Source organism: Mirounga leonina, unplaced genomic scaffold (assembly GCF_011800145.1).
Source record: "Mirounga leonina isolate KUSES-001 unplaced genomic scaffold, KU_Mleo_1.0 Mir_104, whole genome shotgun sequence".
Classification (NCBI taxonomy): domain Eukaryota; kingdom Metazoa; phylum Chordata; class Mammalia; order Carnivora; family Phocidae; genus Mirounga; species Mirounga leonina.
In genome coordinates this window covers 17,269,265-17,296,206 of record NW_023270231.1, presented here as the reverse complement: position 1 = coordinate 17,296,206, position 26,942 = coordinate 17,269,265, and the positions used below count along the sequence as shown (strand labels likewise).

Here is a 26,942-nt window from a genome sequence, read left to right as displayed (position 1 = left end):
TGCATTCCCTATAAATCAAGTTGTCCTGTAGCTCCTCCCCACTCACTTCTTCAGAGAGCCGAGCAGTTGCTGAGCTGTGAATTTCCAACAAGATTTGTAATGGCAGCAGCAAAAAACCATTTTGAAAGTCAGGCTTTGTTGAGAAAAGAAATTTCTACATTCCAAACTGCTCCCCCTGCAAAGAACAACGTGTGGTGGTCTGAACACATTAGCTATATTTAGAGAAAAGTCAGGATCTGACAGGAGGGGAGTTCTGCAGGTTTCTCGTCCAGGAGGAAGGAGGAAAAGCCCTTCTGCTCTGGAGGACCAGAGAGAGACGTAGACGAGGCCGGATGGTGCCTGATCTCTGAAGGACCCAGCAGCCCCACCCCTCCCTGGGCCTTGGCCACAGGGCCAGGGAGGGCCCAGCAAGAAAAGAGAAAGCCCAGAAAGGCCAGATACATGGAGGGCAATGGAGGGGAAGGGAACTGCTCTGGGCTGTGTTTATGTCCCCTCAAAGTCATAGGTTTAAGTCTCAACCCCCTGTATCTCAAAATGTAATTATATTTGGAGATAAGGTCTTTAAAGTGGTAACTACATTAAAATGAGGCTATTAGAAGGGCACCTGGGTGGCTCGGTCAGCTAAGCATCGACTCTTGGTTTCGGCTCAGGTCCTGATGTCAGGGTCATGAGATCAAGTCCTTTGTCAGGCTCCCCATTCAGCATGGAGTCTGCTTGAGAATCTTTCCCCCGCCTCTCCCTTCCTCTCCCCCTCTGCTCCCCCCCCCCCGACTTGCACTCTCTCTATCTCTAAAATAAATAAACAAGTAAATAAATAAATAGATAAATAAATTATTTTTTTAAATATGAGGCTATTAGAATAAGGCCCTAATCCAATCTGACTGGTGTCCTTATAAGAAGAGGAAGAGTCAGCAGGGGTGTCAGTAAACAGAAGGACGACCCTGTGAAAACACAGGGAGAAGGCTACCGTCTGCAATCCAAGGAGTGTGGCCACAGAAGAAACCAAGCAAAACAGAAATGTTACCTGGCATGGTTAGGTGCTCCCAGGAATGAGTATCAGTGAACCCACGCTGGCCCCCACAAGGTGGGACCAGGCTGCATCCAAATAGTGGCACCTCACCTCTAAAGGAAATGGAGAGATCAGAGAATTCACTAGTGGGTGCTGCTGTGACCCACAGACTGACCGGGAAGGGTGATCAGACCCAGCTCCCTCGACATGACCCAGTCAGGGCACCAGGGACCAGGCCAGAACAGCCATGCCACAGCAGGGCCCACGGGACGGCTGCCACAGCGCTCTCTGAGCATCCCCTAGCACCCAGAGTCCCCCCAGGAAAGGGTAGGAGGGGACGAGAGAAAAAAAGCTCTGAAAGATTATTTTCCCCCAAAGAGACTGTTTTCACTCAGAAGCATTTAAGTTACCTTTAACTGACAAGTGTGAGGGTTTTCCACCATATTTTTTTGCACCTCTGAATTGTCGTGGGTTCACTTCCAACCAACCATGGTGTTACTGATGGTATGAAGTCATCCATAAATGAGGCAGCAAGAAAAACGAGCCACACCTGGTCAAGGCAGTGAATAAGCCTAACGCATCCCAGCACGGAACGGGAGCTGCCTTGAAGCCCGTGCAACCGAGCAGAGTTCCGGGGGCCCTAAAGACGCTTGGGCAGCACGCACTCCCCTCCTGCGATGTGCCACGGACCCACATTAGATGAGGCTCTGGTCTGTCTCAGCAGAGGGTGAGTTCCAGCCCTAACGGCTTGGAGGTCTTCCTGCTTTTTTTCCATTTTTAAAAGAGCAGATGTTCTCCTGGGAAAGAGATACTCAGCTACCCAAACAAATGGGAGAAGTGGAGCAATGGAAATAAACCAGGCATCTGCCCGCCACCGTGGCAGTGCCCGAAGGAATCGCATTCGCTGGAGGGGAACATCCGGCCCTGTGAGGGCTGCGCCGCTGGGCACCGTGCCTGCCCTGAGCACATGGCGAATACGACTGTCTTTGTTCTGGTTCTTGACGTGAAGGGCGGTCTGTGGGGCTATTTGTCTAGTGTGTTGACTCTCATAAAAGACATTCATAAATTTATTCTTAGTGCCAGGGGTTCTTACCAGCGTCAAAGTGGAGTCTTTTCAGACAGTTGCTCCATGTTAAAACAAGCCACTCCAATGCATCTATAAATAATTGTCTGGGCTTCGTTTAGCTAACAAACGGCTTTTTCTCTCTTCTCTCTTTTTAAAATCAACTCTAAGATGATTTCATAAACAACAGGAGGAATTTCCCATTAATATTAAAGTGTGTCTGGGTTGGTCATTTTAATAGAACTTTCCAGAGGGAACAAGCAGTCCTTCCATCTTGTCCATGTGAGACCTGTTCCCTTTTCAGAACAAGACATTTGGCAGCCTGGTCTCACGAGGACCAGTCATAGCCCCCACCCCTCACCCCTGCCCCATCCCATGTCCCTCTCTTTCACTGCTTTGGCCAAAAAGGAGGAGTGCCGTGAGGTTGTGCACAGCAACAGCCCGAGCCAGTCGGGAGAACATACCACCACCCCAGGCCTTCAGGGTTTCTACTCTGACCTCAGATCTCCAGAATTTGACTTCACAGGCCACCGCCCATCTAGGACAGGAAGGTAGAGTTATGACTGTCTCTGTTTCGTTGATATATAGAACTCCTCCTGTCAGCCCCCACAAATAACAGTGGTTTAAAAAAAAGACAGAAATTTATTTCTCTTTTACACACAAGTAGTATGGAGATAGACAGCCAACAGTTGGTGTGGTGGAACCACAGTGTCACCTTCTGTCTTTGTACTTCACCATTCTTGGCATGTCACCTCACAGTCCAAGATGGTTGCTCAAGTCCAGGCATCGTGTCTGCATTCCAAGCAGCCAGAAGAAAGAGGAAATGAAGGGTCTTCCCTCCCCCTTTACAGTCATTTTCTGAATTACTACGCAATACTCCTTACACTTCACAGGGCAGAATTTAGTCAGATGACCTCACCTAGCTGCAACGAAGGCTGGGACTTGCTAGGCAGCAATGCTTCATGAAAGGGAGGATGGACAGTGGGAGGCCACTAGTCATCTCAGCCTCAATGATGACTGCACCTGATCGCCTCCCATAGAGGCCTCCAGTGCCTACACTCCAACTCTCACACAGTGCTGTCTGTTCTTTTTCTAAAGAATTTCAGTTCTCACTTATTATGATGAGCACTGGGTGTTACATGTAAGTGATGAATCACTAAAATATTACACTATGTGTTAATGAACTAGAATTTAAATACAAATTTGAAAGAAAGAAAGAAAAAGAATTTCAGTTCTCATATCCCTTCTCTTGAAAATCCACTCGCTATCCTTCACTCTTTCTTTCTCAGAACTGGATTCCAAGAAGTTGGACCACCAGACTGAATTCAAACTTCATTCTCAGCCATTCAGAACCACATCTTGCCTTAAGCCCCTGCCCCATGAGCCTTCTCCTTTGCTCTGAAGATCTTAAAACCAGGAGTGGAAACTGTCCCAGGAGGATCCCTACAAGTGCAACTTAAAAGCAAAACTTGAGGCTTGCATCATTCCTGCTTCATTCAGAGATCAGCATAAATCTTCCAGCCTTTATGGTCCACCCCAGGGAAGGTGCCAAAAACCAGGAGGAGGGCAAAGCCACTCCAGCTGGGATTAACAGTGAGCCCCATTGATGGATGAAGCCACGGCCTGGACTAGACCTACGGACACTGTGGACATCCTGCTCCTCAGGTCCATCCTGGATACTAAGGCCAAACCACAGCTTGGACCCCACACCCTTGTCTGAGACCCCAGACATGGCCCCTGCCTTGCCACGTGGGATTTCCGTAGACCACACGAGGCCTGTACTAGCTGACCTCCTGGTGCCCTCCTGCCTTCTGGGCCACTTCACCAGTCCAGCTCAGTGCTTGACTACTCCACTCCACACCAGCATCGTTACTGCCAGTGACCAATGCTACTGAGCATAAGTATCAGAACAATATCCTCTGCATGAAATCCCCCACCCACACTAGGTGGGTCACATGAGTAGAATGAGTGGTAAAAGAATACCCCAGCAGTTGTCATAAAAAGATAAAGAAAACTACAAGTAGGAATGGCAAGGAAAAACAAGCCACAAAGCAGCCTTTGTTAAATTTCATTCAATGAAATACCAGTCCCATGCAATGTTGATAGGTGTTCCCACGCCCCAAAAGCATGGCCAGCTAAGTTTGGAAATTGCTGCCACTAGAGATTCATACCTTAGCAAATTAAAGGCTCTGAGAAGGCCTGCAATAAAAGGCTGTTTATTTCCCTATTTGGCCCAGCATTTCCTAATCCATTTAACTACCCCTTTTCCTTCTGGAATGTTTATTAACATCTCATGAAACCAATGTTCATCAGAATACTGAATGACACAGTAATACATTGAGGGCCATAGCTACTTCTCCGGTTCTGGAATCCAAACCACCAGCATTCAAATCCCTGCTCTGGCACTTTTTAGTGGTGTGACCTTGGGCACGTTACTAAATCTCTTTGTGCTTTGATTTTCTCATCTGTAAAATGGGAATCATAATAGCGCCTGCTTCCTAGAATGGTTGTAAGGAGTAAGTTAATGCATGTGGAATGCTTAGACAAATTAGAATAAATGTCAGTAGTAATGATGAAGAAGATGATGGCCATTACAATGATGATGATGATGATGATGATTACAATCCCGTACACCGGAACACTTCCCCCAGCTTACAAGTCTGTGTCACCCAGGGGTCAAGATTCTGATTAAAATCATCTGCATGCTTCCAGCTTCCAGCACTGGGCCTTGATGCTCCAAAAGCACCTGTTGAATGACTAAACAAGTGGAAACTGGAATCATGAAGCAACAGACTCTTGGGACAGTGGCTACAGGTGCAAAGCAAAGCAGAATTCCCGCCCCCCCAAGGAACAGAGCCACCGCTGTCTTCCCTACCATGCATACGGATCCCTAATGACCACCTGGAGAGTGGGACAGGAACACCACATCTCATGCACACTCTCGCATGAGCTGGAATAGCACACTGGCAACTTTCTATTTTCTATTTTATTCAGAGCCAATTTAATGAACTACCACACAGATCATGTAGCCTGGGGTAGGGTCAAGGGTGGTTCATTGAACCATGCAGATCCTTGATCTTGGGAGAAACGAATGGGAGACTTACAGAGAGGGTCGGCAGCAGGGAGTGGGGAGGAGAGAGAGAGGTTGAGAATGCCAGCCACAGGCAGAAGCAGTGAGGTGAGGACAGGCCAAGTGGCAGCTGCAGGCACTGTGGGAACCCAGATAGAAGCACCTTGCTTGAGCCACAGACTTTGACAAGATCGCAGCCACAATACAGAAGTGAGTCAAGGAAGTCTCCCCTTCTCTGCACCAAGTCCTGGTTCCTGCCCAGCCCTGTATAACCTCCTGGCCTTTTTTTAGCTTTCCATGCACATATCTCTGCATTTACACACACATCACACGCGTGTCCATATTGTACTTCAATGGTGATAAAGCCACTTGGCCTCTGAATCCCCTAGCCAGCCTGGGGTCAGTCCTGCCTTGGGGAATGGAGGAGGGAGACCTGCCCAGTTTGCGGGCCACTGCAGCAGCAGGAAGCCCAGGGGAAATATGGAGCCCCCATCGAGTGTGCATGAGTCAGAGGCTTCTCTCCTCTGGCAGAATGTGCCCCTGGCTCGCCATTCTGTGTCATTAAAGTCAACGTCCTCACAGCCTTCCAGACTCCCACTGTGTGGCCCTACCCCACTCAGCTACCCAGCTGGCCCACCTCCTACACACAGACCCTGCCATTCACTTGGCTCCCTTCATCCAGCCTCCTTTCTCTTCCTAGAACATTCCAGACACTTTCCCAACTTCTTTACACTGGCTATTCCCTCTGCCTGGGATGCTTTTTGCCCAGATGGCCACCCTCCTCCTTCAAGTCCCTGCTCCAACCCTGCCTCCCTGGGGAGGCCCTCCCTCAGGCACCCCTGTGACCTGTCACCCGCAGCCCCCACCATAGCCCCTCACCCTGCTCCAGCCCTTCCCCTTTCCATAGCACTTAGCACCTTCCATAGCACTTAGCATCTTTTCATAGGTGAGATCATTGGTTCAGTTGTTAGGTTCATCGTTTACTACCTGAACCCTACAAGGGCAGCATCTTAGCCTCTTTCAATCACCAGTACATCACAAGTGCCTACAGCACACTCCTGATCTCTAACAGACACTCAGTAAAAATCAGATAAAGGGACACATGGATGGATGGGCTCGGGGCAAGAAGTGATGAGTTACTACTTAGGTAAAATGGGATTTCTTGCTGTCACAAAAGTTAGGGGCTAGAGTGATTTCATTCAGATATTAAAGAAAGAGGAGGAAATTTGGGTCACTGAGCTGGGGAAAGGGGTATCTAGAGAGTGATTTTCCCCAAAGCTACTAACAGTGACTTCCTCGGGGGCTGAGATTATGAGTAATTTGCATTTTATATTTTATATATGTGTAAAATAAATATAAATATACGTGATAATAGATAATAGATAAGACAATTTTATATTTTATATATTATATTTAAAATATATTTATATATTTTAAGTTTATATGAGTTATATATTATTCGATGTTATAATATTCCTACATATAACTTTTATAATATTAAATTGAAGAGGTAAAGTAAATGAATGCACACAGCAAACCATTCCAGGAGACTCTGGTCCCTCAGATCTGAGCCCCAGGTTCTAGCCTCTGAAGTCAAGGACAGGTCACCATGAGAATCAGGAGAAGGCAAGAGGTCCTTGGGGTGTAACCACACAGTCCCCAAGGCCTGGCTTTGGGGCCTGAGCCCCAGCAATAACCTAGTCTCCTCTCCATCTCCCTGATGTTCCTTGGGAAGGTTTCATACACACGTGCGCACACACACACACAACTCCAGGGGTTAGGGTGGCCCAGGCCTAGTCACTCAAAGCGTTAGAGATTCGTTCAGAGATGAGCACATCACCCAATCAGAATTCATCCCACGGCCCTTACTAGAGGACTAAGAGCAAAGTGCTCTCTTCCACTGGACTTAAGTCTTCCCAGTGCTGCTGGCAGCCATCCTCCCACCACGAGGACAGCACCAACCTGAGGATGGAGCCAGCACAGAGAAAGAGGCAAGTGACAGTGAGAGTCCCTGATGTACAATTTGGACATCTGGATATAGCCATGCCTGAGGCTAGACCGAGCCCATCCTGCTCAGTGTGAGGAGCTAATTATGTTGAGCTCAGTTTACTTAGACCCAGTTAATACAGGGACCCTTCAGATACAGACTTGGGTGTTTCCTGGACTCTTCTCCATGGGGAAGAAGTGTGCTCATGGGTTCTCAGCAAGAACACATGTGGTAGAGTTCTGTGAAGAGAAGAAACTTCAGGGATAGACAGTGTCTCTGTGCCATCCAGACCACACCTCTACCCCAGTGCCTCTTGCTCTTTCTGCTACCCATCCTCCATGTGTTTTTGTTTACAAAATCTTGAGCTTGCACAAAGTGTGTGGGAGTTTACATTCCTCTAGTTGGCCCTGAGCCAATGACTGCAGGTCGTGGGGGGATGAAAGCCCAGCTCTCTTGCTCAGAACCAACTCTGAGAGGTAGATTACACCCCAGAGTCCCCTGCAGGATGGGGCTGAAGCCACCCTCGTGCGTTCTGTCTAAAATCACTCTCCTGCTTCAGGTCCTGCTCCCCATATATCATTTCATATATCAACTGCACACAAATCCTCTGAGGGACATAATTTAGGACACCAGGTGCAAACAGGCCAGGCCAGGTGCGCTCTGCACACCCCCAAAGAGTAAGGGGCCACGGTGCCTGGAGGTCAGCTTCCTACCAACCCCCAGAAGACTAGCTGCAGCAGCACAGACTGCTGTTTTCCTCCCCACTCCTGGCAGCCACAGAGCAGTGAGTACGCTGCCCCTGAATACTCGCCCCCCCCCCCAGGACTGTCACACAGGAAGGGAAACTAACCTGGCTCCCTGCCTGAGAAGAAGGACAGCGGGGGTGACATGGGGCACTCGGTCTTTCATCCCCATTCTGAGCCCTGGACTCAAGGCACTAGGATTCCTCCTCTCTTCAAGCTCTCCTTATCTTACCGCAGTGCCTCTGGAACGTTCAGCAGTTACCAGGTCAACTACCAAAGTCCAGTGACCCAGAACTCCATTAGGCAGCTCTCCAGACCCATCTTGGATTGGCCCCTCAAAGCCATGTGCCAGGACCACACAACGGGCACTCCGATTTCATCTACTCCTGGGGGCACAGGCAACCGGAGCCCAATTTCTAGTTCTTTTGCTGCCAGTAGATAAACTTTCACTCAGAACTCCAGAGAAAGGAAGCCCTCACCTCTTGGCCACTCTACAGTGCCCCTCCTAACTTTGTGGACAAAATGACCACAAGAAGTGTGTAAACCGTGTCCCAGCATTGAGCACAGCTACTTTTGTCTTCTCAAGAGCCACTCCCCCTCCTACTGGCAAGGACCTCCTAGACCGTGTCATTTTGAAGGCTCCATGGGCAGCCTTGGCCACGGTGGCTGGTTGGGGGTGGACCCATGAGCATAGCCAGACCAATGAGACCTGATGGTAGACTTGGGGGATAGGAATGCTTTCTTTCTGCTGGATGTGAGGCTAGGAGTACCTAAGCCTGCAAATGCCAGGAGCCACCACGGGGAAAATCTGTTCAAGAGTGAAGTCAATACATCCCCTTCCCTGTTGTTGGGATTTTGTTCTTGTTGCTTTCTTTTGGTTTTCTGCTTAAGCCAGCATGAATTGGGCTTTTTCTGTCACTTGCATCTAAAAACACAATAACTAACAGAAATACCAACAGATAAAGTACAAAAGAAGAAACTTCCTCCAGCTGCAGCCCTGCCACTAATTTGTCATCTGGCTTTGGTCAAGGCCCTTAACACCTAAAACAAAGGAGGTAGAGAGGTGACATACAGATCTCTTCCCAGGCTCTGAGCAGAAAACACCAAGTTTGCTCTGCCTTTACCTTCCACAGAATTCTCTTCAAAAGCTGGGTGTTACATGCAACTAATGAATCAATGAACAGTGCATCAAAAACTAATGATGTACTATATGTTGGCTAATTGAATTTAAATTAAAAAAAAAAAAAAGTCTAGTTCAAACCTCCAGGAAGCCTGCCCTTCTCTCCCAAGCCCTTGGGAATTCCTCCCTGCTCTGAATTCCTGCAACATTTACCTGTCTGGGCCACTTACTGGTTCTTACGCTGCCTTGATCTTTTTAGGCCATAGTCCATGCATATGTCTCCCCAAATTCCTAAGAGCAGCTAAGTGCATTACCACATTCCAGGCACTGTGCTAAACCCATCACATGCAGGCTCCTCTATGACACTCACAGCCATCCTGCAAGTAGGGAATGGTTATTATCTCATTTTCCCCACTTTAAAGATGAGGCCCAGAAGCTCAAAGAAAATAAGTCACTTGCCAGAGGTCACCCATCCAAGTATCCCAGGACAGGGATCCTTTGAGATGGTAAACTTCTAGATCACAGACACACATACCCTCAGTGCAGTGAGGCTCATCACGTATCCATTCCTCCCAAACATCTGCTGATGGATTCATGTTACGAGCACATTTCAGGAAGGTGCAGGTCAGGCAAGAGGAAAGGCCAAATGGCCGTTGGGGCTGTTCGCCAGGAAGCCCAGGTCTGCAAGTTGGAGGGGCAAGGGCCCTGCTGATGGCTTCCCCCGTCCCCCTGCTGATGGCCCAGCCCCATCCCCTCTGCACAGAGCCCTGTTCACCACTTGGCCAGGAGCTGAGGCCTCATCCCCAGGGAATTCTGAGCAACTCTCGGGAGCTGTGAAGGCTGCTGACTAATAGATGAGTGATTTTCCCCCTGGAACAGAAGAAATTCGGTCTGAATCAAGAGTTCACACTGTCAGTCTGTAACCAAAACAACCCATACTCTCTAGCTGAACCCTGAGCTGGGCCCCAAAATTAAGCTTGTTATCAAAGAGTGAAACAATCCAAAGTGGGGTTTCTTTTTCCAGAAAAAATAAAATAGCAGACCAGTTTAAACCTGGACTAAAACCTGAGTATTTTCTAAGACTACTGAACAGGAACAAAAATCAGACATCAAAATGTTCTGTGCATGAAACCAATATTCATCCAGTCTAAGTTCTTGATTTGAAAAGACATTCAGTAAGGAGCATTTTACCTCCCTGTGTGGCTCGGTGAAGGATGTAATAGTGTTCTAAGGAACAGTGTGTGAAAAATGGAGGCTGGCTTCTCTTTAATGTGGAAAAAAAAAAAATGTTATTTTATTTTAACCCTCTATAAAGATGAATGTGAAACTTTCAGAACATTCAGTTCCCTTCATACTGACAAAAGCATTTCAAGGATTGATCCATAATAATAATATAGACTAAAAGCACCAGCTGAGCAGACAGAGCCTTGAGCAAAACACATGACTCTGGGGCTGTGGTCACCAGCAGTCAAGGGCAGGTGTGGCTCCCAGACAGCCTGACTCAGCCCACCTGATGCTAGCCATGGAGGGTCCCTTTGTGCATGTCCCCTTCTAGAAGGCCTGGTCTGCACAAAAGCATCTAACACCAAATTTCATGCCCTGGAAGAAAGTGCCCTGGGCCAGTAGGACTGTGCCCTTCTCATTCTACCTCAGCCTCTGGACAAGCTACTTTCAGGGTCCCAGAGCAGGAACCAAAGGGCCTGTCTGCTGAGAGGCCCCCCAGCCATAAATACATGCTGACATACCAATCCTAGAGCTGGAAGAAAGAGAATGCAGAGTGGAGAATGGGAAGCTGACTGAATATGCGGTGGGCGGGGGTGGGGAAGAGCCACCACCACCAGCTCTACGTACCATCACACCATAAACATGTGGAAATGATCCTTCCATTGACCGAAGACCAACTATACCTGTTTAAAGACCAAGGGCTTCCAAACAGCAAACAGTGGTTAGTCTAGAGTATGGGGAGGCAGAGTAGGAGGCAGAGAGAACTCTTTTATTTTACACTCATATCCATCATTGGCAGCCTTCGTAAGGAGCATGCATACATTGCATTTACAATGTTAAAGGAAAAGCTAAAACTGGGGTGCCTGGGTGGCTCAGTCGGTTGGGGGTCTGGCTCTTGATTTCAGCTCAGGTCATGATCTCAGGGTTGTGGGACCAAGCCCCACTTTGGACTCTGCACTGGGGATGGAGCTTGCTTAGGATTCTCTCTCTCCCTCTCCCCCTGCCCCTCCGCATCTTCTCTCTCTCTAAAAAAAAAAAAAAAAAAATTAAGGCTAAAAGGCACATATATACACACACACTGAGCTAAGCACATGGTAAAGGCAAAAACCACAGAGGGAAAGACTGATGAACTTAACTGCATAAAACTGAAAATTTTCTATTTGTAAAAAAAGAAATTACCATAAACTATGATAGGAGAGAGAAATACTTACAATAAATAAGCAATTCATAAAAGAAAAAATTACAAATAGCTGGTAAACATAAAATATTCATCCCCACTAATAACTGAGGGCACATGATGGAAATCAGATCACATTTTCGCCTCTCTAACTAGCAAATTGTTTCAATTTTTTTTATAATATTTGTTGATAAAAGAGGACAGACAGGTAAACAACCTCAACCCTGTTCATAGAAGAATAAATTGGTAAAACCTTTTTGGAGAGCAATGTTGCAAAACCTATTGATAACTGTTAAAATATGCATAAACTTTGACATAGCAATTCCGCTTCTAAGCATTTATCCCTAAGGAAAATCATCATGGCTAAAGATACATGTATTTGGATGTCAAGTGAAGCATTGTTTATAAAAGCAAAAAGTTGGAAATAGCCTCACTGTCCAAACAATGAAGGACTGGTTTAATATATTATGGCATTATACACAGGGAATAACTATGCAGCCATTAAAATGATGATGGAGAAAAATATGAAACATGGAAATGTTCTTGATAAAGTCAGTGAAAAATACTGGTTACAAATGGTTTATACAATATGAACCCACTTTCACAAATAGATAGATAGAGAGATAGATCTGCATTGAATTTTTAAATACCCAATTATAGGCTATTTTAATTTTCTCCTTTATGTTTTTCTGCATTTTTTGTAATTAAAAATCTGTAGTTTTTAATAGAAAATACCAGTGCTGAAACACATCCAAGAATCACTCTCAAGTAATCAATCAGGAAACAAACATCTTTAAGTCAACAAGTTAAGAACCAAAAGCATATGAAACAAGATAAAGTAGTATCAGTTGTTCCAAATAACCCCTCCAATTAATCTTCTATGCCTTTTTTTGTAAGACCACAGAATATGAGTTCATACAGATGAGGTCATTGTGTTGCAAAACTTGCTGGACCAGGGCAACATTCTAAAATCATAACCTACTCCTCCACGGAAAAGAAGAAGCTTGCTCCCTTATTTTCCTAGAAGAAAACAAATGCATCTTTAAAACTCAAGGTGGAAAGACAGATTTCATGGAGTTCTGGGAGCAGGACAGCTTGGTTGACCACCGATATTGCTTTGTGCCAGTGTGAAATTCAGATTTTTCAAATAAAGGGGTCTACTTGAGGAGAAAATGCCATGTGCAAGCTGCAAAATATCGATGTGGCATGGCAAGAAAAGAGATAAGCTATCAACAAGGGAGAACTAGAGATCCTTCCTGCCCCACGGAGCTCCTCTGGGGCTAGCGCGCCCACGCACATAGTAGTTGCCCAGGAAATACTGGCTGGATCATGTTAGTGGCGGATTTCACTAGGTTTCTCTCACAACTCCTATTTGACCTCACATCTTCAACCAGAAATATGTTCCCTCTCAGTGGAGGCCAGCACAAAACATTTAAGCCACAGAACTAAGACAGGTAGGACAATACAACATCTCAACGAAGGGGAAGTTAGACACAGGAGGGAAGGGTCAATAGGACGTTAATGGCTTAATCCACTGATGCCTCTTCTCTACAGAGATCCTCCCAAGTGGGCACTAACCTCGAGAATATTGAAGCATGATTGGCAAGTTCATTAATTACTCCTCATCAGACACACCCGTGTGCTGGGAAGAATGTCTCACTGTCCATTCACGCCCTTTGGGCAAGTCAGGAAGACATTCATAAATGAATCTGCACCATAATCTAATGAACGACTGTCTGCACACCAGAATTACATCTCCTGTTATTGTATTATTGATCCTCCTCAGGATCCAGACAATAGCCCCTTCTGATCTTTGACCTACCACGTAGAGAGAATTTCATTCCCAAGGTACTATTTTTTAACTGAAGAATGGGATTGTAAAAGAAATTTATCTTCACTGGCTTTTAACCACCCTGGGGAATTTTTCCGCTGTTTGCGCATTTCCTACCAACCAAACACAGACTGTTCAGATGGCTTATGAGCACAGTACATCATCTCGCTTGGAAATGATCTGTAGCTAAAGCTCTCTTCACCATAATTCTCCCAGAATGGGGTGTTCTGTGTTCTTTTAGAGACCTGTCTGGCAGAAAGCTAGAGAGAAAACTTCCTGAGAGAAAGTTTTCATACACGAAGCGGGTTCCAGAGGTTTTTGGAGGGATGGTATGAAAGTTTGTCCAATGTGAAGACGCAGAGCTACCATGGCCAGTAAATGTTTGCTGAATAGGATTATGCTAGTACGTGAAGGGTGTTAGTCCCAAGCAATCGTATAAAGGGAAAGGACAGAAAAAGGCCTTAGGCCCAGAGCAGAGAGAGGACACTCAAAATCAGACATAGAAAAGTCAAAAACTTGACCACATCACTTTATCCCAAATCAGGATGCCCATATTTAATGATCAGATGGGTTTGGTAAGCAACAATCTTTGAGTGCAAATTATTTAAAAACCACTTTACTAAAAGAATAGGGTTTGTTGTATAAATGTTCTTTGTCAAATACATGATGCTTGCCATTTTTGGCTGGAAATGTGGTTTATACTATTTATACAGAGATTTATGTAACTTTCAGATGACTTTTGTATATATTTGTGAGCATCTGCTCACTCTAGCTTTGCATATGGTCAGCACTGAATATATGTTTGCTGCATAAAGAGATAAATGAATGGCTGCCTTTGGAAAGCAAACATTTCCAAACATTTGGCCACAAAACTGGGGGGAATGGTGAAGATCTGATAGGATATGAACCTGATCCACTGTCCTACAACCTGAAGGATCCCATCTGGAAATCTCCCCCTGAAGACCAAAAAAGATGTAAACAAAGGAGAAAAAGAAGTGGACGCACTGGGCAGTTTAAGAAATTGGGAATCATGTTCATTTTCTAGCTCATACCCACTAGGGTCAAGCACTATCAGGTTCTGACTCTGAACCTCTTTCCACATCCTCCCTGCCTCACACTCCATGCCAGTACAGAGTGAATGGGTCAGCTCTTCCCGGGGCATGCCAAACCCAGGACTGCGGTAGTCCAAGGCCAGGCCACAGAATAAGACTCTTCCCTGCAACTCTCCTAACACCTCAGGCTTGAAACCCCGAATCCATAGAGGGTTCATGGAAAGGCATGTGGTGGTCCACACCACCACCCCCGCCCCCAGAGCTGGATGGCCTAACAGTGGTGGGCAGGCTCACCATTACACAGATGCAAGATCATTTCAGATAGGGCTTAGTTGAATATTCATTGCTAACGTAGTTATAAATTTATTTAGATTATTTATTTACATTTCCCAGGAAAATTATAGCCAAGCCATGAAATATTGTTTCAGATAGATGAGCGCTTCCCAAGGTGACACTGCATAAGCTTCCCTTTCTAAAACAAGTCTGAGGCGGGGTACAGTTGGGGAACAAGATGATGCAGCTTTCACTTTTGGGCTTTGGGGAGTTTTCTTTGTTTTCGGTCTGCCCCTTCCCTCCACTGGACACCCAACATCCTACAGACACACACAGAGTTAAGCAGTTAAATAGGTTTTGGAGAGACTGCAGACGGAGAGGTCTAAGTGCATCAGCCCAGGAAAGGTTCTGAGAGGGTTTGCAGCTACAAGAATAGCCTGCTTACCTTTGCTTACCCTTTTTTCACATCATGCATATTATTATCCCACAGGACACACCTTGCAAGTTACTGCTCCACATTTTCTAAATTTTACCTTTGGGTAAAATCCAACCATGAAAAAGCTGAATGTTTGGGTCAGAGTGTTTTGGGTTCCGGTGCGATCGTTTTCATTGGAAAGGCCTTGCTTACCTGGCATCTGCCTCCATGGAGGGAATTTTTTGGTGAGGCGTATAAAACTCACTGCTCCATGTATTGCAGCGCTGTGGAAAAGAGGTCCTTGACTTCCTCACACAGTGTTTCCTCCATGAAAGCCCAGGGTAGAAACTTTTACTCTTCCATAATCAACCAGATGTTTGGTTCCAGTAAGAACTGTGCTTCTCCTAAGTGAGCTGGCTTGGGTCCAGATGCTGGACAGTTCGAGGCCTCTGGAAGATCCTATTTCTGTCTTTGCATTGGCCGCTGCTGCGCTCAGAGCCAGATTTGCAGCTCTGCTTCAGAAACTGCACAAGACTTTAAGGTTCAAGTGTCTGTGTACAAGTCTACCCCTGGCAGGTTCTCCTGTGTCACCCTTGCTCCTCTTCACTCTCACATCTTTCTTTACATAGGTTGTCCTGTTTTGTGAGTTCACCCCAATCATCTCCTGAAGGGAGATGATTCATAGCTCTTTCAACCCTTCTTTTCCTTCCATGAAGATGGAGCAGGGGAGACCATGTGGGCCACAGGATGGGAAAGACCTGCCTGCACATAGGAAAACAAACATCTTGCTTGTCCCAGGGAGAAACATTGTGCATTTTTACGTCATTTGCTTTTTATACTTGTAGTAGATTTTGGTTTTCTGAAGTTATTTGTTTGGGTGTAAATCATCGAAAGCATTGTTTGTATATTGCTTGTCTATTTTAGTTTGGGGAATTTTTTTTCTTTAATTCTTGTGTCCTCAGAACCTGGGCCTACATGTAGCCCACCTAAATAAAAATCTTAAAGTTGAGGCACTTCTCTGAAAATCCAGAAGCCAAATCTGGCCCCTCTTCCCTACTCTCAGCTGATGGCAACATCCTGTCCAACCGGAGGGCAATTCACAAGTGGAGGCCAGCATCTTCCTGGCCTTCTATTCTCACCAAATCCCTTACTGCAACCTCCCAGAAAGGGCAGCCTTTTTATTTTTAGTACTCCTCCATATTACGGGTAAAGGGAGAGGCTCTAGATTTTCTTCTACGGCATCAGTAAACGAGTATTTCTTTGCAGATGCTCTGCTTGGATCCTTCCGTGCATAGTGATGAGTACAGTTCTCTCCATTTTACCAACCAGAAAATCCAGACTTAGAAAGTGAACTCACTTGAGTTTGCATTTCAAGCTTTCATCAATCCCTCAGTAAGTGACCAATGATGGGGACGTTAGGGAAGGGTGAGAAACAAAACATTCGGCTCAGAATTCCAGGAGCTCTGACAGAAGGCAGCATGAGGTTAAATTACAGAATGCTTTTGTCAGTGTCCCGGCCCCTCATGCTTCAGTTCCCTCCTGCATTCCAAAAATCCTCTCTCTACTCCATCTTTTCCCTCCCTAGAAAACTACCAAGAGGCCTCTACCGCCATCTTCCCTACTTGCCCCAGACCTCCTAACGTGGTTTGCCCCCCAGGCTCCAGTCTTCGTCCTTCCTCTCCCTCCGCCCTCTGCTTCACAATGAGGGGCCCTGGAGGGGAGACGAGTATAATAAATTCATCCATTCTAAGGCAACTATGCTGGCCCTTGGTTAACATATTCCTTCTCTCAGAGAGAGATGCATTTTTTAAAAGACACCACAGGGAAGCACCCACACCTTGACTCAAAGGAATAAAATTTCCCATGCAGGGCATTTGGGCAGTTAGCAGGAGGCTGGGGAAATACCCTCTCAATGGCAGCAGGCTTCCTGGCACCCTGACTACCCTGCTATGGGAAAGCCTCGAGCCCCATACTGCAGGGTATGGGGAAGAAGAGGAAGCCCATCCCTGTGCCCTCCACCCAGCTCACAGTCACCTTTTATGGCTGGTTTATGACAGGGGACAGAACCATCACTGATGGAGGCTAGCCCGGAGGTCGGGACTGGAGGAGTCACAGCCCAGGGTAGCTGCCCTCTCTGGCCTGCCTTGGGCCAACCTGGGCCAGACCCAAAATGGCCCACTCTTCCCCAGGAACCAGACCTGCCTCCAACAGGCAACTCATCAGAAGGCCTCAGCCTCATCGGGTCCCCTCGGCTCACTAGCTCTCCGAGCTGCCTGGTTTCCTAGCCCGATGGAGCTTAATCCGGGCAGCTTCCTAGCTGGACATCCAAACTCCCCCACCCCCTAGTGGAGAGAGGGAAGCCATGCGCCTCCCAGCCAGGTCCAGGCCCACTCCTCAGAATGAGAGCAGCCCTCCGCCAGCTGGGTAGAGCGGACTATTGCGGAAAAGAGGAGGAGGCCCGGCCAGCATATTTGTTCCTCCCCAGGCTTCCCCTGAGGGTCTTTGATGACCTTCACACCAAGTTTTTCTGGGCTACCCTGATCACGCCACGTCTCAGACTATGAGATGTCAAGAATGTAAATGAAAATGGAAAAAGTGTGTCTGTGCACTCGCTCTCTCAATGCGAGTACAAGGGATTAGGGGACCAGATTCTGGGAGGCTTTACTCTTCCATAATCAGGCAGATGTTCGGGCTGGCCCGGATTACACAGGCCCAACAGAATGCTGCAGTCCCCACTCAGGGTAAATCACCTCATTCAGAGGCCCCTGTCACCTGCCCTGTGGCTGTACCAGCTCCAAGACCCCAAGGAGGCTAATACTCTCCCCAGGCGAAGAGCCAGCTTGACTCTCCATCTTTGGGGCTTAACTTCTGACACACTTGACATGTGGAGGACCTTTGTGCTTGGTTTTGGGGTTTGTTTTTGGCTTATTTGTTGCTTTTCCATAAACTGACAAAAATGTAAGAAAATTCCATTTTCTTGAATTCCTTAGCTAGATGAACATTTGTGCTCAATGACTCACTCTGATGCAGGGTTTCAAGGAAGGGTGACTGGGACAGTGACAAGATGCAGCCTGTCCCAAAGAAAGGAGGGACACACAAGAACATTCCAGGCATTCACCAGGTCACCTGCTCCTTCAACATGCGTCAGCCTGGCCCAGCCTGGGAAGGTAAATTAAGTCCCCCAGATATGGCCTTCCAGAAGCCCTAGTGAGGGAGGTGGATGGTGGGGGAAGGGTACAGGATTTATGTTCCCTGATGGAGGAATGAACTCTGTGGTAGAGAAGCTCATAGGAGATGGCATCTTATTTGAGTCTTGAAGAATGAGCAGAAGACATGCCCTTCTCAGGGATTTTTTCAGAGGCATCCTCATCCTGCCACAAATGTCTGTTACTGGCTCAGTGTTCCAAGGCAGGCCAAGATGCCTTTGCTCCCATTCCAGCCCTCAGCCATCGGTCCCTAGAGACTGCTGCTGGCTCATGTGTCCCCCCTCAAATGACCACTTCCCCTGGATCAAGGATGATGTGGGGCAAACATTGAAGTCAATTTAAAAGTTAGACTATTTCACATAAAACTAATCTTGAATTTTTCTCTTCTCTGGAAAACTGGAAGATATGACGACACTGGGCTCATATTCTGGCATGGCAACTCGAGGCTGGGGCTGAGGGGGTGCTGCCCCCATCCCATAGTGCATGAACCAGTTAGCATTTGCTGTGTAAGAAACCACCCCAAATCTTAGTGGCATGAAACAATAACCACTTATTAGCTATGAGTAACTGCAATTTGGATTGGGCCCAACTCGGTGTTTCTTCAGCTGGCCTCACCTAGGCTCACACATATGGCTGTGGTCAGAAGCTGACAGGTGTTGGATGCAATACCTCAATTCTCTTCTACATGGCCTGTCCAGCAGGCTAGCTCAGTGCTCTTCCATCAGAGACAGAGGGCAAGCCCGATACGCAAGCATTTTTCAAGCTTCTGCCTACATGCCTTTTATTAATGTCTCATTGGTTAATAAAACAAGACATGAGATCCATCAGATTCAAGGGTTACCTAAATAGACTTCATCTCTTGATAGGAGAAGCTACATGGAGTCTATGGTTATTTTTCCCATGGGCTTCCCAGTTCACCATCATTCCCACCTCACAGAAACTGGGAGTCATTTGTCATTTCTCCTTTAACTTGAACTCCTGGTTTTCTTACATCTGGTCTTCCTCAAAACATCACCATACCTGGACACCTGTAGCATCCAAATTACAGAAGTGAACCTAAAACTCTGATCCTATGACTTGGCTCAGAACAAGCATGCCTGACCTTTCCACTCGTGCACATAGGAAGGCAAACTGGATTTAATGAAAATAGAACCCAAGAAGAGATCCGAAGTTGTAGGGGAAGGCTCTGTTTGGTGATGCCAAAGAAAGGTCAGGATGGCCAAGATCCCAAGTGGTGAATGACAAGGCAGAGAGAACATCAGGAATGCTGAGAGAGTCCAGAATCTCTGGTCAGAAAGGCATGTCCACAGAGGAGGGAGGGTATGACACGGTGTGGGACTGGCAAGGTAGCCCCGAGAGGAACTCAACTGCAGGCAAGAAAAGAAGAGAAAACTCCCCTTTTACATGTAATTAGCAAACTGGCTCTGCAGCTGAGCACTCAGGGGCAGCAGAGAGCCCAAGCCCGGCATCCGCAGGGAAGTGGTGATGCCGCACTCACTGTACATTGGCAGGTCATGTGGGGAACCCAAAGCACTGCAAAACAGGATGCTCGGGATAAAACCCAGTCTCAATGAGCAGAAGTTCCAGTACATAGTACAGAACATCTCCAGATGACGCAAGAGGATGGCCAGGGAGGGCTCATGCATTGCGGGGGGGTGGGGGGGGGACGGGGGGGTAGGGAGGCAAGGGCAACTTCTACCAGAACTAATAGACAGCACCTGTCACAATGAAAATGGTTGTCCTTCCCCCTTTCCATGAGACTCCTTTGGCTTTTGCTCCCTGGGGTACAAAAGTGTATCTGAAGTTAATAAATGTCTTAAAAGATGACACTAGAATTCATATGCTAAAATACACATTGCAATGAAGAACAACACCCCCTATGAAGTATCCCTGACCAAAACGAATGAATCCAATCAAGCCTTCAGACTTAAATTCTAGGATACAGGAGATACTGGGGACAGAAAGATAGGTAAAGAAACGCTTTGTACAAGAAACACTTTGTACAACTCAGTCAGCCTAGCCTTTCATCATAGTAATTTTTAAAAGGACAGGGAGGCAGCAGACTGTTCTAGAATGAGACTAAAGTATATCGAGCAAATGCAATGCAGGAATCCTGATTGGATTCTACTCCCTAAAAGATTAAAATCACAGCCATAAAACCATCCGGGAGATAATTAGAGAAGCTATAACATGGATTGCACATTAGATATTAGGAAATTACTGTTTCTTAGGCATGATAATGATACTGTGTATAGGTAGGAGTGCCTTCTTAATTTAGGAGATACATGCTTAAGTATTTAAGGTTCGTACCGGTTAACAAAATGTTGTCTCAACTCCAAACTCACTTTTCTACCCTTGGCCTCTGATACTGGGTCTGGGACTCTGTAAACCCTATGATAGGCTCTGCCAAAAGGGGGCGCTAGAGAGAGCCTGCAAGGCTGAAGGGGGAAGAAGGGCTTTACTTGCTCTCTCCTGTCTACTTCCTCTTCCTGCTCTGCCTCTCAGCACTGCTTCTTCACCCTAGCAGCAGCGCTTCTTTCCTTTTCAGAGGTCTGGGTCCCAGCCCCACAGCTTAGAGGCTGGCGCCAGCCAAGTACCCTCCCCTCTAGGCTTCTCGTTTAATCATCCCAGCCTTTCACCTTTATGCCACCAGCCATAAAGACAGTACCTGCTTCCTGAAATCACCTCTTCCATGATTCCTTAGAGTTCTTGCCCTATTCTTTCAGTTACTTGGTTATAACTTTATACCTCGTTAAGTCATTAGAGTAAATTCTCTCCACTCAAACAGCAGTTGTGGTTTCTGTCTCCCAAACAGGTGAAGTGTCATAATGTCTGCACTTGCTCTTAGAAAGACTCAGCCAAAAGGAAAAAGTATAGAAGCCCAAATGTATGTACGTATAGATCTAACAGACACACAGGTACATAAATTCATATGGAGACAAAGGAAATAGAGACGAAATTGTTGAATCTAGGTGATAAATATAGCAGTGTTCATATTAGACCTTCAGCGTTTCTGCGTGTTTAAAATTTGTCATATTAAAATGTTGGGGGAAAAAAAGAAAAAAAATCCCTAAATCATATTGTGAGACGTAAGTTGAGATACCGATTAGGGAAAAAAAAAAAAAATGCTGTGCCATTTTCCCAAGTACATCTGAAACCCCAAAAGCCTTTTACCCTATGAAAGGTTCAGGTCCTGCTGGGTAGGCCCCTCTGCTCTCCTTGACAGAGAAAGTCCGTGGATCTGTGAGCAGTAAACCAGCATCTGCCCACAGGTACAACACCTGCAGTCACCCACAGAGACCTTGACTGGGCAGAAAAGTCAGGCCTGGCGGGCTTTCACACACGATGCCTCAAATCATTCCAGTGGAGGAGAATCTATGTCTTTATCAAAGAGGAAAAGGACCCTCCACAAACTTCCCTGACAAATCACTTAAATAGTTATGATCATCCCCATCAGTTCCAAACCTCCAACCTAAAGCCCTCACACTCCAGATGAAATCCCTTCTTCTTGCCCTTTCTCTCACAGAGGCCCCTCTTTCTATGAAAGGTCTTGCTCATCCCTTATTAAATTACCCTGCACCCATCTCTTGGCAGAACACCATCATTGTTCTTTCTCTCTCTCTTTTTTTTTTTTAAGTTTTTTGGTCCAGCTTTATTGAGTCATAACTGACATATAACGAAGTATCAGTTTAAGGTATATAACATAATGATCTGATATACGAACAGACTGCAAAATGATCACAATAAGATGTTCTTTCTTCAACACTCTCTTGCTTTTCCTCCAAGCCTCTGACCACTGGGCCATGATGAAAAGCTAGCCTTTCATTTAGTCCTGATCCTACACACACATTGTGTTGGGTTGCCACCTGTCATTCTGGGTGGAGTTTGATTTGCTTGATGTTACTGAACCATCAATCTATTTCCCACCACAGGTCATTTAGCCTATATTCTTTCGTCCATCAGCTGTGCCCTCACTTGATCTGATTTTTGGTGAGTGCAGTTGGTTTTACCACCTAAGAAAAACATCTGGCTACCTCAGCCCCAGTTAAACTTCACTCAGACAAGGAAGGTGTGTGTGAATTCTAAAATGACCTTAAAATAGAAGGCCAGGGAGCTGCCCTCCCATCTCTTCCAAAGCTTGTCATAGGGATGACCATGAACCAGGCGGCACTGGGATGAAATAGCAGGCCCCACCCCAGGAAAGTGGGGGATCCAAAGTCTACGACCAGTTGGCCCTAACTACTCTGTGGTTTGCTCTGTTGTTTCCTACGTCTGAAACAGCTTCTCTGTCTTGCCTACCTCTTAAAAGCCTTCTCATCTAGTGAGGTCTGGCTCAACTGTTATATCCCTCATAAAGCTTTCTCTATTTCCTCCAATGAGAAGACAAATGGCCAGCCAACACATGAAAGATGCTCGCCCTCACAATCAAGAAAATGAACATTAAGACAATACTACAACACTTTGCACCACTGAAATTGTGTAAAAACAAAATATTGAGCAATACCAAACATCAGAAAGGGTGTGGAAAAATAATGACTTTCATATCCTGTTTATTGGGCATCACACTGGCAGGGCCACTGTGGAGAGTAAGTTGGCTGTAGGTAGTAAAATGGTAAACATGCACACCTTACAAGCAAACAGTCGCACTTCTCATCACTCTTAGCCCTTGGAGAGATACTCCATATACAAATGCACAAAGAGTACTAACAAGACTATTCACTGGGAGTTGCTTGAACTAGGGACAAACTGGAAGCAACCTAAACATCCATCAATAGGGCAATGGATAAACAAACTACTGTGCAGCCGTTCTATGAAATACCAGGCAGTAGTTAAAAAGAATAGAGGAGATAGACGCTCCATAGCAATGAGCATGTTAATGTGCAGATTGTGGTCTCTGATACCATCCCCTGTTAAAAGAAATCAGAGCCCCTTGGAGAAATGGCTGATTCTGGGGCTGAGACAGGGTAGGTACAAGATGAGCTGGGAACATTTTGTAATGCCAGAAAGTAAAAAAGTACTCAAAAAATGATGAGTACATGTCACAAGGACACAGGAAGGGACTTCCACTGGGCAAATGGGAGACAATTTGAGCACCAAAATAATTAAGGATAATAACACATTATAGACCATTAAAAATTAGACCCCATGAGTCCACAGTAAATAGGTAAACAAATACAGAGGGGGGAAAGAAGGGCCCTGGCTTACAGCAGAATGCCAAGCCCACTGATGTATGTGGAGGGATTGTTACAGCTGGATAATCATCATTTCGCAACCATCTTAATAAAGATGTGGCTCAGGCGAGCATCATCAATGGATGCTAAATCTGGGGAGAAACACTGATGAGGAGCAGTCTACTTGCATAGTCTTAAGCGTCTTCCAACAGAATGCATATTAGTTTCAAGGGGAAAAAAAAACAGTAACTTCAGAGGATACAAATCAGACAACACCTTGACCAGGTGATCAAAATCAGCATCACCAACAAGGGGTGGGCAGACACTGTGTGAGCCGATGTGGCATCCTGAAAAGGACTCATCACCTCTATAATATTCTGGCTGAAAATGCAAGCCTTGCATCTAATCATCGATCTAATCATAAGAGAACATCAGAAAACCCCAAATAAGAAACAGTCCATTCCATAAAAAAGTGCCTTGTATTCTTCAAAAGTGTCAATATCATAAAATACAAAGAAAGACGTAAAAATGTTCCATCTTAATAAAAGAACAAAAAGACATGATGACTAAGAACAATATCTGATCCTAGATGGCAGCCTAGATTGCAGAGAGAAATACTACAAAGGACATTATTGACAAAAAATGGAAAATTAATTGACAAAAAATAGAATATACATGGTAGACTGCATAAAAGCAGCATATCAATATTAGAGATGTTGATAACCACTATGGCTATTTAGGAGAATATCTCTACTCTTAGGAAATATACAGTGAAGTATTTAGGGGGAAAGGAGTATAATGTACACTGCTTACTCTCAAATGATTCAGAAAAGAAAACCACATTATATATCTAATATCTGTGTATATACATTATATACATACACACATACAGGTAGTAGATAGGGCAAAATATTAAAAGGTATTTGAAGATTCTTTGAACTATCCATATTATTCATGCAACTTTTATATTTCAAAATAAGTTATTGCTTTGGGGGCGCCTGGGTGGCTCAGATAGTTAAGCGGCTGATTCTTGGTTTCGGTTCAGGTCATGATCTCAGGGTCCTGGGACAGAGCCCTGGTAGGGCTCCGTGCTCAGTGGGGAGTTTGCTTGAGGACTGTCTCTCCCTCTGCCCCTCCCCCTGCTTGCACGGTCCATCTGTCTCTCTGTCTCTCTCTCTCTCAAATAAATCTTTTTTTTAAAAAGTTACTGCTTTAAAAGGAAAACTTGTTTAAAAAAAGTGATAATAGCTATGTGGTCTAGCATAGAAAGAGCTCCAAATATACTGTTAAGTGAAAAAAAATGGCAAGATAATTCACTCGGTGGAATATTTCCCATTATTATATCCATTTGTACATAAAGTAATACACAGAGAAAGGTTTGGAGGAATACATCCCATATTGATCGCAAGGTGTACCTTTGGGGAAGAGGAGGCCAGGATTGGCAGCTATACTTTAGCTTGTCGGCAGCAGTATTTTTATTCTTTATGAGTGCATTTGTGAATTGGTCACACAATTAGAAATCTTTTTTTTTAGAGGTGAAAGTTGCCCTCCTCTCAATTCCCACCAGTAACAAGGATCACGGCTCAGGTTTTCTGAGACAATAGTCATTTAAATAGTTGAGCCCACTCTAATATTTGACAGTCTCCGAAATGACCTGGCTTTAGGATTTGGGAAATCTGATCAGTAAATGGCAGCAGTGCAGAGTGTCTGGGAAAACCCTGGGCTTCAGAGTCAGAAAGAAACCAAAATGCCTCCGTCATTCACAGATAGTACGTTATCAGGCAAGAGACAGACCTCTCTAAACCTCAGTTCTCCTAACTGTAAAAGGGGAACATAATACCCATAGAGCAGAGTTGCTGGGCTTTAGGTACAATGTACCTAATTTGTGTCTTAGCATGCACATAAGACACCAAGCCCCTCCCGAAGCTGGCTTAGAGCATCTTTTTACTGTTATTCATCTTACCTCTTTTTTGTGATTTGTTTGCATGCACTCTTGCCCTGTGAGCCCAGCGGCCCTTTAAGGAGGCGCCCATCCATTATTCATCTCTCTGCTTCCAACTGTGCCTCCCAGAACATAGTACCTTGGCATCTGACAAACATTTCGTGGGAGGGTAAATGAACATTGTCAGAAAATCTGAAGCAACATGTAAGTATGCTTTGAGGCCCCGGGCTTGCTTTGGAATTATCAAATATAAGTAAACATGGTCTCTGAAGTCACTGTATAGAAATCTCTAAGTGCCAAGAAGATGAAGAGGTGACCAAAGACCTCACATGTTCCTGATCAATGGAAGTGCAAGAGCACTGTGAGCATTCCTCAAAGCCAAAGATGTTACTTAGTAATAGGTGTTATTTTAAAATGTTGCATGGTCAAGAATGTTTGGAAAATCCCAAATTAGACTAAACTAAACAGGCTTGTATGCTGCAGGACTTATCAATGCCAGTGCATACCATGAATACCCAAAAGATAATATAATTTGCAATATATTACAAGCTTATTTGACTATAAGACATTCCTTTTTGGGGTGTTTTTTTGTTTGTTTTTTGGGTTTGGGGTTTTGTGTGTGTGTGTGTGTGTGTTTTGAAACTCTCAAAGCCTAGATCCCATAGAACAGCTTTGGAAAATGTTGCTCGAAGCTGTTTCTGCACTGTCAGTACATGTTAAGAATAGTATTTAGTGGAAATTTAACAATATAACTTGCTTCCCTAACCCAAGCTCACCTAACCCAAGAGGGCAAAGGAATAAAGTAAACCAAGGGCTTCGGGGTTGCTATCAATTCCCCTCATATCCCTACTCTTCCTTTTGTCCCTTCTGGTCCAAGGAACATGTACAAACGATCATGGTTATGACCCCAAAACTGCAAATATACACACCCCACTATTACCACTGCAGTCATTTCAGGCCCACTTACTCCTGTGTGTTCAGTTCTGCTCATCAATGGGCCGGACAAACTGTGCAAGAGCCAGGATCCTGCCATGGCCAACTCCTGGGCCCACACGTAGAAACGCTTGTCTCTACACAGCCAGGTGGAATATATAAGCCAATGTGTGATAGGATCGGGCTGAGAAGAGCAGTTGCCTTGCTCAATATGACCTTAAAAATAGGCATTGTAACAGTCCAAATTAACTCCTTTTCATCCATTATGTCAGAGTAATGGAAATCTGTTATTTTTGGCACATCAGTATCTATGCCCCCTTTTTTTGGTAACAATGCACTTTCCTTTTGGACAGTTATCCTTCTCCTCTTGCCTCCACCCCCCTCCAGACCACCCCCCATTGCATACAGTCTTGATGGGCCTGTGATTCCAGGCACCCTGTGTCCCTTGCCCAAGGAGTGAATACTGGACCCAAGATAGGTCAGTTAGGCCCTCTATCACTCAGGAATTTTGAGGCTAGAGTAGAATAATACAAGACCCCAAAAGGAAAATTGGATAGCCACATGCAGAAGAATGAAACTGGACCATTTCCTTATACCACACACAAAAATAGACTCCAAATGGTTGAAAGACCTTAACGTGAGACAGGAGTCCATCAAAATCCTAAAGGAGAACACAGGCAGCAACCTCTTTGACCTCAGCCGAAGCAACTTCTTCCTAGAAACATC

At 45.5% G+C, this 26,942-nt stretch overlaps 1 long non-coding RNA gene across 5 annotated transcripts in view; it reads right to left on the bottom strand.

Annotated features, from left to right (window-relative positions):
• Window positions 1-26,942, bottom strand: part of LOC118016873 — a 288,291-nt gene that overhangs the window by 201,902 nt on the left and 59,447 nt on the right. For 2 of the 5 annotated variants that reach the window (XR_004680959.1, XR_004680958.1), the window contains exon 1: window positions 9,528-10,252. The exons of 2 other annotated variants lie outside the window; for them this stretch is intronic. This is a non-coding gene — a long non-coding RNA (uncharacterized LOC118016873). Of the gene's footprint in view, window positions 1-1,024; window positions 5,047-9,527; window positions 10,253-26,942 lie in introns of those variants that run through there. One more of the 5 variants, XR_004680961.1, reaches the window with a different exon arrangement.